Source organism: Microtus pennsylvanicus, chromosome X (assembly GCF_037038515.1).
Source record: "Microtus pennsylvanicus isolate mMicPen1 chromosome X, mMicPen1.hap1, whole genome shotgun sequence".
NCBI classification, from domain to species: Eukaryota; Metazoa; Chordata; class Mammalia; order Rodentia; family Cricetidae; genus Microtus; species Microtus pennsylvanicus.
Window position 1 is genome coordinate 33,095,062 of NC_134601.1, and position 16,198 is coordinate 33,111,259.

Below are 16,198 nucleotides of genomic sequence, written 5' to 3' on the forward strand. Positions count from 1 at the left end.
CCTTGAACCCATTAAATATGTTTAACACTTTTATTCTCTCTTTAACACACTTTAAATGAAGTTCTTTATAGGGGGAGATGTGGGCTTGGTCCTTGCCTTAACTTGGTATACCAGACTTTGCATACTACCAAGGGAGGCCTTATTCCCTTTGAGGAGTAATTGCAGGGCTGGAAAGAAGGAGGTTGAGGGGGTGCAAGAAGGGGAAAGAGGGGAAACTGGGGTTGGTATGTAAAATGAAAAAAGTAAATAAAAAAGAAATAAAATATTTTACTCAATAATTGATAACCCAATAACACAAGTGTAAAATTATCTCTATTGTAAAAAAAATCAGTGACAGGAGAAAATATACTTTGTATCATAATAAAATTAATAGCTAAAGGGTTGAACGGGGAAAACGGGGGTAACATGACTGAATTTTCCCAGACCTATTTTCTGGATCTAAATACCACTCTCGACTATTTATGTAATAAACTTGCAATGAAGTTAGTGATGATTACAGATGGATTGGGAGAATTTTATCCAGAAGGATATATATATATATATATATATATATATATATATATATATATATTCATCATTCAGGTTTTAAACAATAAGGTAATGATAGACTCACTGAAAATGTAATCTCAAATATGGAAATCATTCTTTTCCTTTTTTGATCTACTGTTGGTGGTCATGGCGGTGCTGGTATTTGTATGTGTCTGTGTGTTTGTGTGTGTGTGTGTGCTAACATACTTTTATGTATGTGAATGAAGGCATTCAAGAGGAGAGTTGAGGTTTTTTTTTTCTGTTTTGCCTTTTTTTATGCTTTGTGACCTTGGAGCATATGGAGACTGTCTGAAATGTGCCTTCCTTCTTACTGGTGGAGTTCTGGGGTTGCAAGACAAATGCTGTGGGTTTCCATTTGACATGGGCTCTAGAGATTTCAACTTACATTCTCATGTTTTCAAGAGAGTCACACCATGGAATCTCACCCAAACGTAGCATTTATCTTCATACAATATTTTTGTACACAAATTTGCTACATATGTATTGCAAGGGAAAAATATATTTTTATAACTGATATTTCAAAGATATTTAGAATTTTTAATGCAATAATTTAATAATATTAATTTTGTATATTTTTCTCAGTATTAGATACATTTCAAAAATTGTTAAATTGTTATGTTTTCATATGCATGTATATCATTAAATAATAATTGCAATATTTACCACGCATTTACTGTTTTGTTTTTCTATTGGTGTGATATCTTTGATACTTCCTGTTTGGAATTTTTCAGTATATAAATATAGTATTGTTAACTATAACTGAGAAAATACATATTATGTTCCCAAAACATATTCATCATATGATTATTGTGTAATAAATATGAATATACTGTTAAAAAAAGAAAATCCATAAATAAACCATAAACATACAAAAGTTAACTATTTCGCTGATAATTAACATTATAGAATGGAAATCAAAAGCACATTGAAATAGCACTCCACACCAGCTATGCTGACTACGTAAAGAGGTAATACCAAGCGCTGGCGAGGATGTGAAAAAATTGGAACCTTCGTACCTTGCTGGTAAGAATGTAAAATAGTGCAGGCACTCTGATAAAATAATTTGTCAGCTTCTTGAAAGGTTGGATACCGAGCAGCCACATGGCCCAGTAATTTGGGTCCTAGATATATTTACCAGGAAAAATTAAAGTATTTGTTGATACTAAAACTTATACATGAACATCCATAGCAGATTGGTTTATAATAGACAAAGTCAAATGTCCACATACTAGTCAAGAAACAAACCAAACATGCAATACCCACATGATGAAATAATATTGAGCCACTGATGGTACGGATACACACAAGAATGAACCCGTTAAACCAAGCACGAGGGGGTCTTTTAGGCTCACAAAACCAGCCAAGCCATTTACCAAATAAAGTATAGTCAGCCCCAGTTTACCAGTGGGGTTAAGGCTCAAAGACCAGTGTGCCAGGATTATTTGTGGACCAGGGCTCAGCCCTGCCCAGGATGAGCTAGAATTTAGATTTCAGTTCTCTCTGCCATGCACTTTGGAGAAAATATATGTTTTTATTCTTAACTTTTCAGTTAAAATTACTCCAAGGATTTCTTGGTGGTCAAGAACATAAGACTAGATAGGCCGACGGCCAAGAGGGAAACCACATATTATTGTTGTGCTAAAAGAATATAAAAACAAAATGGTTCCTAATGATATTCAGCGTCTTGCTCAGCCATCATCAGAGAAGCTTCTTCCTGTAGTAGATGGGAGCAAATACAAAGACCCACAGCTGGACAATGTGTGGCAAGTGAGAGGCCTTGGAACGCTCAGTCCTCAAAGGGATGTCTCCATCAAATCCCTCCCCCCAGGGCTCAGGGAACCCTGCAGAAGAGACAGAAAGATTGTAAGAGCCAGTGGGAATGGAAGATACAAAGGAGACAGTGCCTTCTAGACACAACAGGACTCACATATATGTAAACTCGCAGAGACTGTGGCAACATGCACAGGGCCTGCACAGGTCCAAACCAGAAGGGATCCCAGGAGTGAGAGGGAGAAGTGGACATCACCTCCCATCCCAAAGCCAGAAGCTGTTTCCAATTGTCCTCCACTTGCAAAGGGCCAATTAGTTTTCTCCAACAGTCTCACTGGGAATACAAACCACACTTAAGGTCAGGCTCCATGCCCAGCAGTAGAAGGCCAATTCAAAACCAATTCAATGATATTTTTGCAGTTTGTTCCCCTTACTGGTCTTTTGGTTAAATATTATGATTTCTGATTAAAAAAAATTACTCCTATGTAAGAAGTTCTCTGGGAAATGAGAGGAAGCTTTTAAAAGAAATCTATGAGAAACAAACATTTCAATTTGTTTTCCTCGGAAAGCCCCTGAGGGCTGGGAGACCAGAGAGCCTCTCGAAAACCTTGGCGCTTTTCTAGACTTGATTGCTTATGAGGAAAGGGGCAGATTAAAGAAACAAGAGCAAACTTTTCCCCCACTACATTGCAGGAAATTCTAGGTTGCTGCTGTGGACTTCATCTTCCTCAAACTCACTTAAAGCCTTCGGCCATAACGTGACTACTGAGTTTGGAAATGGGGCCTATAATTATGTTGATGATAAAGGTTAGATAAGACTGGAGCCTTAGCAACACAGGGTTTGTATTCTTAATTACAAAAGGAATGTGCTTCCCTGTCCCTCTTCCTTCACATCTGCCCAGAGAAAAGCCACGTGAGCACTCAAAGAAGGTGACCATGGGAGGAGGGGGAGAAGAGTGGGAGGAGGGGGAGGGAAATGGGAGGCTGGGAGGAGGTGGAAATTTGTTTTTTTTTTCTTTATTCTCCTTTTATCAATAAAAAAAATTTAAAAAAATATGTAAAAAAAAAAAGAAGGTGACCATACGTAAGCTGGGAAGGAGGCCCTCACCAGAAACGAGTCATAAGAACACCATGAGCTCAGATTTCTAGCTTCCATAATTGTGAGAAATCAATTCCAGTTCATACCCAATCTATGACATATTTGTTATGGCAGCTCTGGCAGGCTAATACAAGTCTAGTAGAACTATATCCATCTGTAAACTTTTATTCCACTTAATTTTTAAGCTTAAAAGTTCTAATAAAAGTCATGGATCTATTTATATATGTCATATTAAAGAAGTGTTAAAGACCAGTGATGTGTGAAGTTCCACTGCCAGAGAAGTTCATTTTTCAAAATATCACCGAATAAAGAAGTCTCTTTGCCTATCAGCTTAAATGAAGGGCAAAAAATCTATTTCAGGGTAAGCTGTTTGAAACGAACGAACAACTAAGCCTATATTCAAGGGAAGGAATAGAAAACCTGACCCTATCTAGCAATAGAAGGCATATGATTTGTATACCGCTTCTTGTACTGACACATATCTGACATAATTTAGCATTTCTAGCATTTTTGTATATAGTTCAATGTGTTAAAACTAAGACATCTTGGACAGCATTACCAACCATCTGTCTTGGTAACGCTTTTCATCTGGTAAGGCAATAATTCTATACCCATTAAACAATATATTTACATCTTCCACCCCACCCCCATCAGCCTAGCCCCTGGCATCTACTTACTGTTGCTGTGTTTTTGACTACTTTAAGTACCTTATTTGAAAATAATACACTAGTACCTTTTTGTAACTAGGTAATTTCACTTAATATAATGCCTTCAAGGTTCATCCATACTGTAGTCTATGGCAGGTTTTCTCATTTTTAATTGTTGAATTATTATATAATTTATATTACATTATATAATTGTTGAATTATTATACTGTACCATACCACATTTTTAAAAGTCTGCTCATTCATCTATGAAAATGTGCACTGTTTCCACAATTTTAGCTGTTGGGAATATGAGAGTGAAAATGTCAGTGAAGATTTCATTTTACTTTTTTAGGTACATCCCCAGAAATGGAACTACTGGATTGGACAGTAAAGTCTTACTTTTACATACTTACTACTTTACATTCCTACCAACAGTTTGTCAGGCTTCCTCTTTGTCCAGCATTCTCATAAAGGGCATGCTTGTTATCTGTTGTTGTTTTGCTAATTGATATTCTTAATGGGCTGAGGGAGTATTGTATTGTGTCTTTAATTTGCATTTTCTGATGATTAGCAACATTGAGCTTTTGTTGTTGCTTCCTAATCCTTTCAACAACTTGTGTGTCTTCTGAGAAATGTCTGTTTAGGCCTATTGCTCATTCTAAAATTATTGGTATTTTTCTCTTTTTAATTTATTCTTCTCTCAAACAATACATCCACAGTCTTCTCCATTTACTTCTCCCAGCCACACCCCCAGATCCATTCCACTTCCATTTTCATTCAGAAATGATCAGGTCTCCCAGGAATATCCGTCAAACACGGCATAACAAGATTGGATAAGACTAGACACAAATCCACATATTAAGGCTGGACAAGGCAATCCAGTAGGAAGAAAAAGGTTCCAAGAGCAGGCAAAAGAGCCAGCTTACAGTCCACAACCTCAGAGAACCTAAACAACAAAGAGGACCCTATGAGAGACATACATGGTCATACATAGGAAATAGAAAAAGATAAGATCTCCAGAGTAAATTGGGAGCATGGGGGGGGGGGTGCATCACAGGGTAGAGTAGAAGGAGGAAGGGGAGGAAGGGAGGACAACAGAGAAAAATGTATAGTTTAATTTAAAAATTTAAAAAGAGTTATCGACACTCCACACTCCACACGGATATTCCTGGGAGACCTGATCATTTCTGAATGAAAATGGAAGTGGAATGGATCTGGGGGTGTGGCTGGGAGAAGTAAATGGAGAAGACTGTGGATGTATTGTTTGAGAGAAGAATAAATTAAAAAGAGAAAAATACCAATAATTTTAGAATGAGCAATAGGCCTAAACAGACATTTCTCAGAAGACACACAAGTTGTTGAAAGGATTAGGAAGCACATGAACACCAAGCTACACAACCATAAGGTACATGCAGAGGACCTAGTGCAGACCCATTGCAGGCTCTGTGATCACCACTTCAGTCTCTGTGATCCACTAGGAGCCCTGCTAGGTTGATTCTGTGGGCCTTGTTCTCCTGGAGCCTTGGTAGTACACTAGGTACTGTTAATCTCATATTATTTTGTTGTCAATTGTTTTGTGTTTTAACTTCCCTATGTGCTCTGGGTATTAGTCTATTACCAGAAGAAGAGCTTGAAAATATTTTACTTTTCTGCATGTATTTTCACTTTTTCTTTCCTTTGCTCTGTAGAAGTTTTTCGGTTTACTGTAACCCGGTATCACTGTTTTTGCTTTTGTTTCCTGTGCTTTTGGAGTCCTCCCCCCCCCGTCCCAAATTCTCACTCATTTCGTGTCCACTTGTTTCATACTTTCAAGCTCATTTTGATTCATTTTTGTGTAAGATATAGGTCTACTTTCCTTCTACATGTGAATTTACATGCCAGTTTGTTCCAGAACCACATGTTGTATATTCTTGTCATCTTTCTCAAAAATCTATTTACTGCATATGTGGAGGTTTATTTTGAAAGACCCTATTTTGTGCTATTGCAGACAATTCCAGGTTACTTTGAATTTATTCAGTGTCCTAAGAGTCAAGGATGGGAAGATAAGAATATTCTGTGGGAGGCTGGAGAGATGGCTCAGAGATTAAGAGCACTGACTGCTCTTCCAGAGGTCCTGAGTTCAATTCCCAGCAACCACATGGTGGCTCACAACCATCTGTAATGAGATCTGGTGCCCTCTTCTGTTATGTAAATAGAGCACTCATATGGATAAATAAATAACTTAAAAACGACTGTTCCTTGGGCATGAGAGAGTGTAGATCAGTGATGACAGCATCTGCTTAGCATGTGTGAGGTGCTGGGTTTAATATTCAGTAACACACACACACACACACACACACACACACATTTTACTAGTACCCTGACCTTCAACTTCTTATAACTCACATTCAGACTGCTTTCTCACTTATTGCTTTTAAATGTTTATGATTCAATGCTTATTAAAACTGAATACTGATTGGTAAATCACAATTCACATGAATTATTGAAAATAAACTATAAATATTAAAGACAATATGTATAGAGAGACTAAAGATTTATAAAATCATAGATCAGATTTATACATATATAAATAATGACAACAAATCAGGCATTGCAATAGAAAAGTGAGCCAAGGATGTAGCAGAGGAAAACTAGTTGGACAAGAATCAGTGAAAAACACTCAACTTCACTAGTAATCAGGTAAGTGAGTATCAGAATGATTGCTCATTTTACAATCACATATATATTTAAATATATATGTATTTAAATCAATGCCTGATTACATCAAGTGTTGAAACAATGTTGAGAAGTAGAAAATCACACACTTGTAGTGAAAGAGCAAATTGGTTCAATCACTTTGGAGAGCCATTTTGAAACACATGATAAGCACTCCCTAAGACTCACAATTATACTTGTCGGGGTAAGAACTCCCCGTGGCTTAGTAATTACACCTGTAAGTATGTGCCCTAGAGACAAATCTCTAGCATATATAATCTCCATGGAGACTCCTCTTAAGCATGTTCACTGAAGCATATTTTATTTTAATTTTTTGAAGCATATTTTAACAGTAAAAAAATGAGGAAGAACACAACTACGAATAAGAATCTATGGAACTAACTCTCCCTTTTCCAACAGCTATCAATTACCAATAATTTTTAGTATCCAGCCATACCAGAGTTAAAATTAGTAGACTAGATCTAAATGTATTGTAATGAATGAATCCCCAAAACGTTATATGGAATGTAAAGAGAAAATTTACAGCACACACAAGGTCGTGGCTTTGCTGAGTTTACAATAGTACACTAAAATGCCCAGCTTTTAAAAATACTGGTTCTTGGAATTGAACTCAGAACCTCACGACTGTATTGCAAACACTTTATGAACCAAGCTGTTTATTCATCCCTCATAGCATATATCATGTCATTTTTGTACTTTATGTGTTATACAATTAAAATAACCTTTAATTTAAATATCGTATTTCTTTTTATAATGATATATTGAATGAACTAAAATACGTTTCGGCTTTACAAGTGTACTTACTGGTCTCATTTCAACTTCAACCATTTTCACTTACTGTATTTTCTGACCCTGATATGTTCCATATTTCGTTCACTTTATCCACTCACCCTCTTGCCTTCATTGAATGTGCTACGATAAATTTCCTTCTCATTTCTTTACTTCAGGGTTATTGGTTAGTCAATATATAGATTTATATTTACATCACTTTTACCTAATATTCTTCTTTTTATTAGTTGTTTGAGAATTTAATACAATGTATCTTTATATTATTCACCCCTTTCTCCAAACTCCTCTGACCATGTTCCTTTTTAGTAGATGTTAAATATTTTTAATTATGTGTGCTTGTGTGGCTGTTTATACATGTGAGAGCATGTGCCTATGGAAGCCCGAAGATGGCATGGAACTCCTGGAGCTGGAGTTACAGTAGCTTATAAGCCATGCACTGTGGTTACTGGGACCCAAAACTAGGTTTCCTAAGAGAGCAGGATATGTTCTCACTCATAAAACCATCTCTCCAGCATCCCAAATCTCTTTCTTTTTCCTGATTGTGCAGTGTTTTACAGGTCAATGAATTAAAGCTAAATATTTATGATCTTTACAACATGGTAAGCACTTTGCCTAATTAATGCTGAGGATGGCACTGTGGAAAAGCCATGGGTGCTTTTAGTGAAGAACATGAATAATTCAACAGATAGTGAGATCAAAGTTAAGGCAAAGGTAGCAGAAGATATATTGGCCATTTCCAAGAAAAAGAAACTGTAAAAGGAGATTGTTCTTTCGCTTTCTGGCCACCAAGACCTGAATAATCACACAGAAACTATATTAATTACAATACTACTTGGCCAATGGCCAAGGCATATTTCTAGCTAGCTCTTATATCTTAACTTGGCTACTTCTATTAGTCTGTGTATCATCGCGAGATTGTGGCCTGCCAGTAAGGTTCCAGCATCTTTCTCTTTCAGCAGCTACACAGTGTCTCCCTGACCCAAATCACACAAAGACATTACTAAGAAAGAGAAATACAGATCAATCTCCCTCATGAACATTTGGTGTGGGAAGTTCTGTATATGTGTTGCTTTTATTGGTTAATGAATAAAGAAGTTGTTTCAGCCAGTGGCTTAGCAGAATAGAGCTAGGCGGAGAAAACTAAACTGAATGCTGGGAATAAGAAGGTGGAGTCAGGAGATGCCATGTAGCCCACCAGAGGGGAAAGACGCAAGCTGCCAGTTGGAACCATGCCAGCAGGCTACAAGCCTTGTGGTAAAATATAAAATAATATAAATGGGTTAATTTAATATGTTAGAGCTTTCTAGGAATATGCTAGAGTCATTGGCCAAGCACTGTTTTAAAAATATAGTTTCTGTGTGATTATTTCAGTTCTGGGCAGCAAGGAACAAACAAACACTGATGCAAAAATACTCAATAAAATACTGGCAAACTGAATCCAAGATCACTTCAGAAAAATCATCCATCATGATCAAGTAGGCTTCATCCCAGAGATGCAGGGATGGTTCAACATATGAAAATCTGTCAATTTAACCCACCATATAAACAAACTGAAAAAAAACCCACATGATGATCTCATTAGAGGTTGAAAAACCTTTCGACAAAATACATCATACCTTCATGATAAAGGTCTTGGTGAGAGCAGGGATACAAGGACACATACATAAACATAATAAAGGCAACATACAACAAGATAACAGCCAACATTAAACTAAATGGAGAGAAACTCAAAGCAATCCCACTGAAATCAGGAACAAGACAAGGTTGTCTTCTCTCTCCATATCTATTTAATATAGTACTTAAGGTTCTAGCTAGAGCAAGAAGACAACAAAAGAAGATCAAGGAGATACAAATCAGAAAAGTAGAAATAAAACTCTCACTATTTGCTGATGATAAGATAGTTTACAAAATTGACCCCAAAAATTCTACCAAGGAACTGCTACAACTTATAAACACCTTCAGTAATGTAACAGGATACAAGATTAACTCAAAAAAATCAGAAGCCCTCCTTTACACAGATGATAAATGTGCAGAGAAAGATATCAGAAACATCAACCTTCACAACAGCAACGAATAATATAAAATATCTTAGAGTAACTCTAACCAAACAAGTATATGACACAAACCAAACCTGTACAGGAAGAACTTTAAATTTTTGAAGAAAGAAACTGAAGAAGACACTAGAAAATAGAAAGACCTCCCATGCTCTTGAGTAGGCAGAATTAACACAGTAAAAATGGCAGTCTTACCAAAAATCAATCTACAGATTCAATGCAAAGCCCATCAAAATTCCAGCAAATTTCTTCACAGACCTCAAAAGAACAATACTCAACTTCATATGGAAAAACAAAAAATCCAGGATAGCCAAAACAATCCTGTATAATAAAGGAACTTCTGGAGGTATCACAATCCCTGACTTCAAACTCTACTACAGAGCTACCGTACTGAAAACAGCCTGGTATTGGCATAAACACAGACAAAAGGACCAAGCAAACAAATCAGAGATCCAGATATCAATCCACACACCTGTGAACACCTGATTTTTGACAAAGAAGCAAAAAATATAAAATAGATAAAGATAGCATATTTAACAAATTGTCCTACCATAATTGGATATCAACATGTAGAACAATGAAAATAGATCCATATCTATCTCCATGCACAAAACTCAAGTTCAAATGGATCAAAGAACTCAATATCAACCAACCACACTGAACCTCATAGAAGAGAAAGTGGGAAGTACACTTGAACACATTGGCACAGGAGACCACTTCCTAAATATAAACCCAGTAGCACAAACAATGAGAGAAACAATCAATAAATGAGACTTCCTGAAACTGAAAAGCTTCTGTAAAGCAAAGGACATGGTCAACAAGACAAAACAATAGCCTACAGAATGGGAAAAGATCTTCACTAACCCCACATCAGACAGAGGTCTGGTCTCAAAATATACAAAGAACTCAAGAAATTGGTCATCAAAAGAACAAATAATCCAATTTAAAAAATGGGGTACAGACAGAAACAGAGAACTCTCAACAGAGTAATCTAAAATGGACACTTAAAGAAATGCTCAACATCCTTAGCTATCAGAAACATGCAAATCAAAACAAGTCTGAGATTCCATCTTATACCTATAAGAATGGCCAAGATCAAAAACACTGATGACAACTTATGCTGGAGAGGTTGTAGGCTAAAGGGAACACTCCTGCATTGCTGGTGGGAGTGCAAGCTGGTACAGTCCCTTGGGATATCAATGTGGCGATTTCTCAGAAAATTAGGGACAGCCTTCCTCAAGACCCGACATTACTACTTTTGGGTATATACCCAAAGGATGATCTACTGTAGCACAAGGACATGTGCTCAACTATGTTCACAGCAGCATTGTTTGTCATAGCTAGAACTTGAAAACAACCTAAATGCCCCTCAACCAAAGAATGGATAAGGAAAATGTAATAAATTTACACAATGGAGTACTATACGGCAGAAAAAAATAATGACATCTTGAACTTTGCAGGCAAATGGATGGAGCTAGAAAACATTATATTGAGTGAGGTAACCCAGGACCAGAAAGAACAATATCATATGTACTCACTCATAAATGTCTTTTAGACATAAAGCAAAATAAAAGCAGCCTACAATTTACAATCCCAGAGAACCTAGACAACAAAGAGGATCTTAAGAGAGACATACATGGATCTAATCTACATGGGAATTAGAAAAGGACAAGATATCCTGAGTAAATTGGGAGCATGGAGACCATGAGAGAAGGTAGGAGGGGAGGGAAGAGAATGGGAGGAGAGTGGAGAAAAATATATAACTCAATAAAAACAATTTTTAAGAAAAGAAAACTAAATTCATTTTACAAATGGGAAAACTGAAAGTTAAACTCAAGGTCACAGTTGTTGTAACAAAGTGATTCTGCTAAGTTTTCTTACCCCAGCTATTCCTTCCATACATTAAACAGCAGGCATATTGCCATTAATTTTCCAGGACCCCTAATACTTAAAATTAGCCTATGTATAACCTTACTTTTTTTCTAAACTACTCAAATATAAGTATGCTTGAGTCTTATGACTGAACTCTGATTGTCTGAGACATTTAGTTACTCTTCTTGCTGCATTCAAAAGCTTCCCATACTGAGAATCTCATTATACCACGCTATCTACTGTGTATGGCAGCAAATTTACAGAAGTTGCATGACTATGGTAGCTATCACAGGAAATATTGTTGACTTTCAGTTCTGGGAGCAAACATGGAGTTACATAGGGAACAATGGAGCTTTCTATATTGAGACATTATACTTTCCAACAAAGCATGTAATGTATGGAGGCTCATGATAGAACAATCAGTTGTGGTAGTTTGAATGTAATTGGCCCCCATAAACTCATAGGGAGTAGCACTATTAGGAAGTGTGACTTTGTTAGAGTGAGTATGGCCTTGTTGGAGGAATTGTGTATCACTGTGGGGCAAGATTTAAGGTCTCATATGCTCAAGTTTCACTCAGTGTGACACTCAGAACACTTCCTGTTGCCTGAAAGATGTAGGACTCTCAGCTACTTCTCCAGCACCATGTCTGCCTGCACACTGCCATGTCACACAAAGATGATAATGGACTAAACTAAACCCCAATGAAGTGTTTTCATTTCTAAGAGTTGCCATAGCCACAATGTTTCTTTATAGCAATAGAAACCCTAACTAAGACACCAGTTCTCCCTCACTTGCCACTGAAAGCAATTTAACCTTGTTGATCAATTAGAGAGCACTGACAATTACCATATCACCTCAAAACTTCCTGGTCTAGTGTAGGCTTTCATTTCTAACTGATATGGCCTAAATGTCATATTCTGGTACTATTCATGACACATTCCAACAATTGTATGATTCCCTTCACACTGATGTGAACTGCTTGGGTTATTTTGTAAGTTCTTTCTCCTAATTTCTTTTTAATTTTTCTTTTATGAGGAGAAGAAGGGAGATGGATGAACAAGAACAAAGTAAGGACCAAAAATGACATGATGAGAAACATTACTTTGAATATCAGTTTTAAAATATGAATTAAAAAAGCACATGAATGATGAGTCAGTTAGTTGTAGTTATATATTCTTTCCTGTGTGTCACTTTTCTAAAAGTCTAATGAATGTAGTACTTATGGATGCTGCATTACTGAATTTTCTCCTCAAACCTTTATTTGCTTTAAGGAGACAGTCATACTGGACTATATTTCTTCTGGTAAGGGTGTAAAGGGACAACTGGAGCAAGAAACCAACCAATCACTGAGCACCCTGACTCTGAACCCAGAATCAGAAAAAGAAACACACCCTGTATTTGAGGCCTGAGCCAGGAAAGAAACATCTTTATCCCTGAACTCAGAACTAAAGACACGTGCCCTGGCTCTGAAACTCGTGTCAAAGAAACACACTTTATCCCTAGAATTAGAGCCAGTGAAAGAAATACGCCCTAGTCCTAAGATTAGAGTCAAAAAGATAAGAACAGCCAGTGAAAGAAACACAGTTTGGCCATGAAGTCAGAGCCATCTCTGTCCCTGACCATCTAAACTGACCAATCCCTGAGCAGGGAAAAATTAGCCAATCCCCTTTCTCCCTGGGAAGACTCTGCCCCTAAGAAGCCCTATCTAAGCCTCTCCACTCCTTCAGTTGAGAGCTGTCCTTAAGTGGCAGATCAGCTCCTGGACTCCTCCTTCCCAAATAAATCTCTTTCTCAAAAGAGTCTTGGGTGATGACCTTCATTAGCTGGCGCAGAGAAGGCTCCTTAAGGGGGCTGAGCAAGGCCAGCGGAGGAAAAGTAACAACTTTAAGCTGGAGCCGGAGGAGGCTGCTACATTTCTGCAGGGAGCTTCCCGCAGCAGACTGTTAGCAGAAGAAACATCTTAGGTGGAAGAAGAAGCAGATAGCTCTGCTAGGAACAGAGCAGAGCTCAGCTGTAGTGGCTCTCCAGGAGAAGAGCAGGATCCCTATATCCTGCGGGGAGACCATCCCCCACCACACCCCAGCATCAGGCAGCCTGACAGTCCAACAGTCAGGACATCTTTCGTCCAGGGCTGAGCTGTCCCATTGCAGCTCCAGTCTCCAGAGCTGTCCTATTGCGGCTCTAGGTAGCCTGGCTTCCCGATAGTCAGGACACCTTTCATTCAGGGATAAGCTGTCCTATTGCGGCTCTAGGTAGCCTGGCTTCCCGATAGTCAGGACACCTTTCCTCCAGAGTTGAGTGTCCTATTGCAGCTCTAGGTAGCCTGGCTTCCCGATAGTCAGGACACCTTTCATTCAGGGATAAGCTGTCCTATTGCAGCTCTAGGTTGCCTAGCTTCCTGATAGTCAAGACACCTTTCGTCCAGGGCTGAGCTGTCCCATTGCGGCTCCACCCCTCCAGAGCTGCCCTATTGCGGCTCTACCCCTCCAGAGCTGCCCTATTGCGGCTCTACCCCTCCAGAGCTGCCCTATTGCGGCTCTACCCCTCCAGCGCTGCCCTATTGCGGCTCCACCCCTCCAGAGCTGCCCTATTGCGGCTCTACCCCTCCAGAGCTGCCCTATTGCGGCTCTACCCCTCCAGAGCTGCCCTATTGCGGCTCTACCCCTCCAGCGCTGCCCTATTGCGGCTCTACCCCTCCAGAGCTGCCCTATTGCGGCTCTACCCCTCCAGAGCTGCCCTATTGCGGCTCTAAGTATATCCTGGCTTCTTGTTAAGTCAGGATATCCCAATACCACTGACGTACCACATTCCCCTACAGAGGGGACTACTGCCAACATACCTAAGTATTGTTTTGTGGTAGAATTTGGAGGATGCCACCAAGGGTGGTTGATCCATGACACAGTGGTAGCTTGGCTTCAGGGAAACAAAAGGAAACTAAAGTTGGATTGTTTCCTTTTAGCAACTGATCATTTGTACTGCTGTCATTTGCAGCTCTGTTTACTGGCTTTAGTTTTGTTACGCATTCCTTTAGAGACAGAGTTTCAGACAGAATATGGACTCCTTAAGATGTATAAACAGCAGACTCAATGCTTGAACCGTGAAGTACATTATCAATACAAATGTCACTGGTTTGAAACCTAAAAATCAAGGCTGAAGCTAGCAGTAGAAGGAAGTGGCCAGTTCTTGGCATACATACATGGGACCATGGCATCCAAACCAAATCTTTCGGTTGGGGGGTGAGCTTGAGACACAGAAACTAGAAATTTTGTTCTTGAGTTTTATGTAAGTATCTCAGACGCAAACCTGCTCTTTGTTTAGGGCACCCACTATGCCTGGACCTCCTTCACCCCAGAGCAGGTTTTTATCTATCAATTGCCCCCACCCCTTTGTAAGCCTCTGCCTTAGCTTGTTTTCTGCTCACAAAAGGACCTGACCTTTACATAGAAGTTGGCTGGGCTCTCGGTGCAGCTGTGCAGTACTACTGAAAAGAGCACAGCCATTTTCCCAGAGGGAAGGTCTTCCTTCAGTGTCCAAATTCCAACAAATACTAGCAAAACGATGCAATGCTCATGAGATGCTGATTGACTAGGCCAGCAGGCAGGAACCCATGGCAGTGCTTTGGGGAAAAGCTTAGGGACGTTTCTCTTGTCCAACTTTGGTTCTTCTTGATCTCTTTTAGACTGAGCCTCAGCATATTATAAAAACAATCAGACTATTTTCTCATATATACCAAAAGTCAAAACACACTCCTTCGGGTCCAACTTGTAAAAAGTTTCCAGAACTGGTGATGTGGACTAATTTGCTTTCTCTTGCTGTGATAAACGCCATGGCCAAAAGCAGCTCGGGAAGGAAAGAGTGTATTTGCCTTCCACATCCCATTCACAGCCCATCACTGAGCCAAGCCAGGGCAGGAACTCAAGCAGGAGTGGAGGCAGGAACTGGAGGAACACCCATTGCTGGCTTGTTCCCTATGGCTTGCTCAGTTTGCTCTTTTACATACATTAGGACCACCTGCTTAGGGGTGGCAGTGCCCACAGTGGGCTGGGCACTTCCACAGCAGTCAGCAGTCATGAAGATGTCCCACAGACATGCCTACATGCCAACCTAGTGATGGTAAGTTTTCAATTGGTGTTCCATCTTCCCAGGTAACCTAATCTGTGCCAAGCTGGCAAAAGATAACCAGCGCATGGTGGACCACTTTATGCTCCCACACAATTATGGACACAGATCAAGAGAATTTCATGGCTGTCTTGTGGTTTTAAGAAATTCAAGATGGAGTTGAGTGGTGGTGGTGCACGCCTTTAATCCCAGCACTCGGGAGGCAGAGGCAGGCGGATCTCTGTGAGTTCAAGGCCAGCCTGGTCTACAAAAGTTAGTTCCAGGACAGGCTCCAAAGCTACAGAGAAACCCTGTCTTGAAAAACCAAAAAAAAAAAAAAGGAAAAAAACAAGAAATTCAAGATGGATTTTCTTCTTTAGCAGAACCGAAAGCTAATTGGCCTTTCCCTTCTTTGACACAAATGTCTGGTGACTTCTCGACTCATCAACTTGACCTCAGTTCCCATGACAAGAGATAATTGTGTCAGCTTATCTGTGGTCCAAATCAGCAATTAGAGGCCATTTCTCACACAGCAATGTCATAGCCAACGTTTTGACACAATGGACCTTATGACTACAGCTTTAGTACATATATTCTGAAGGTG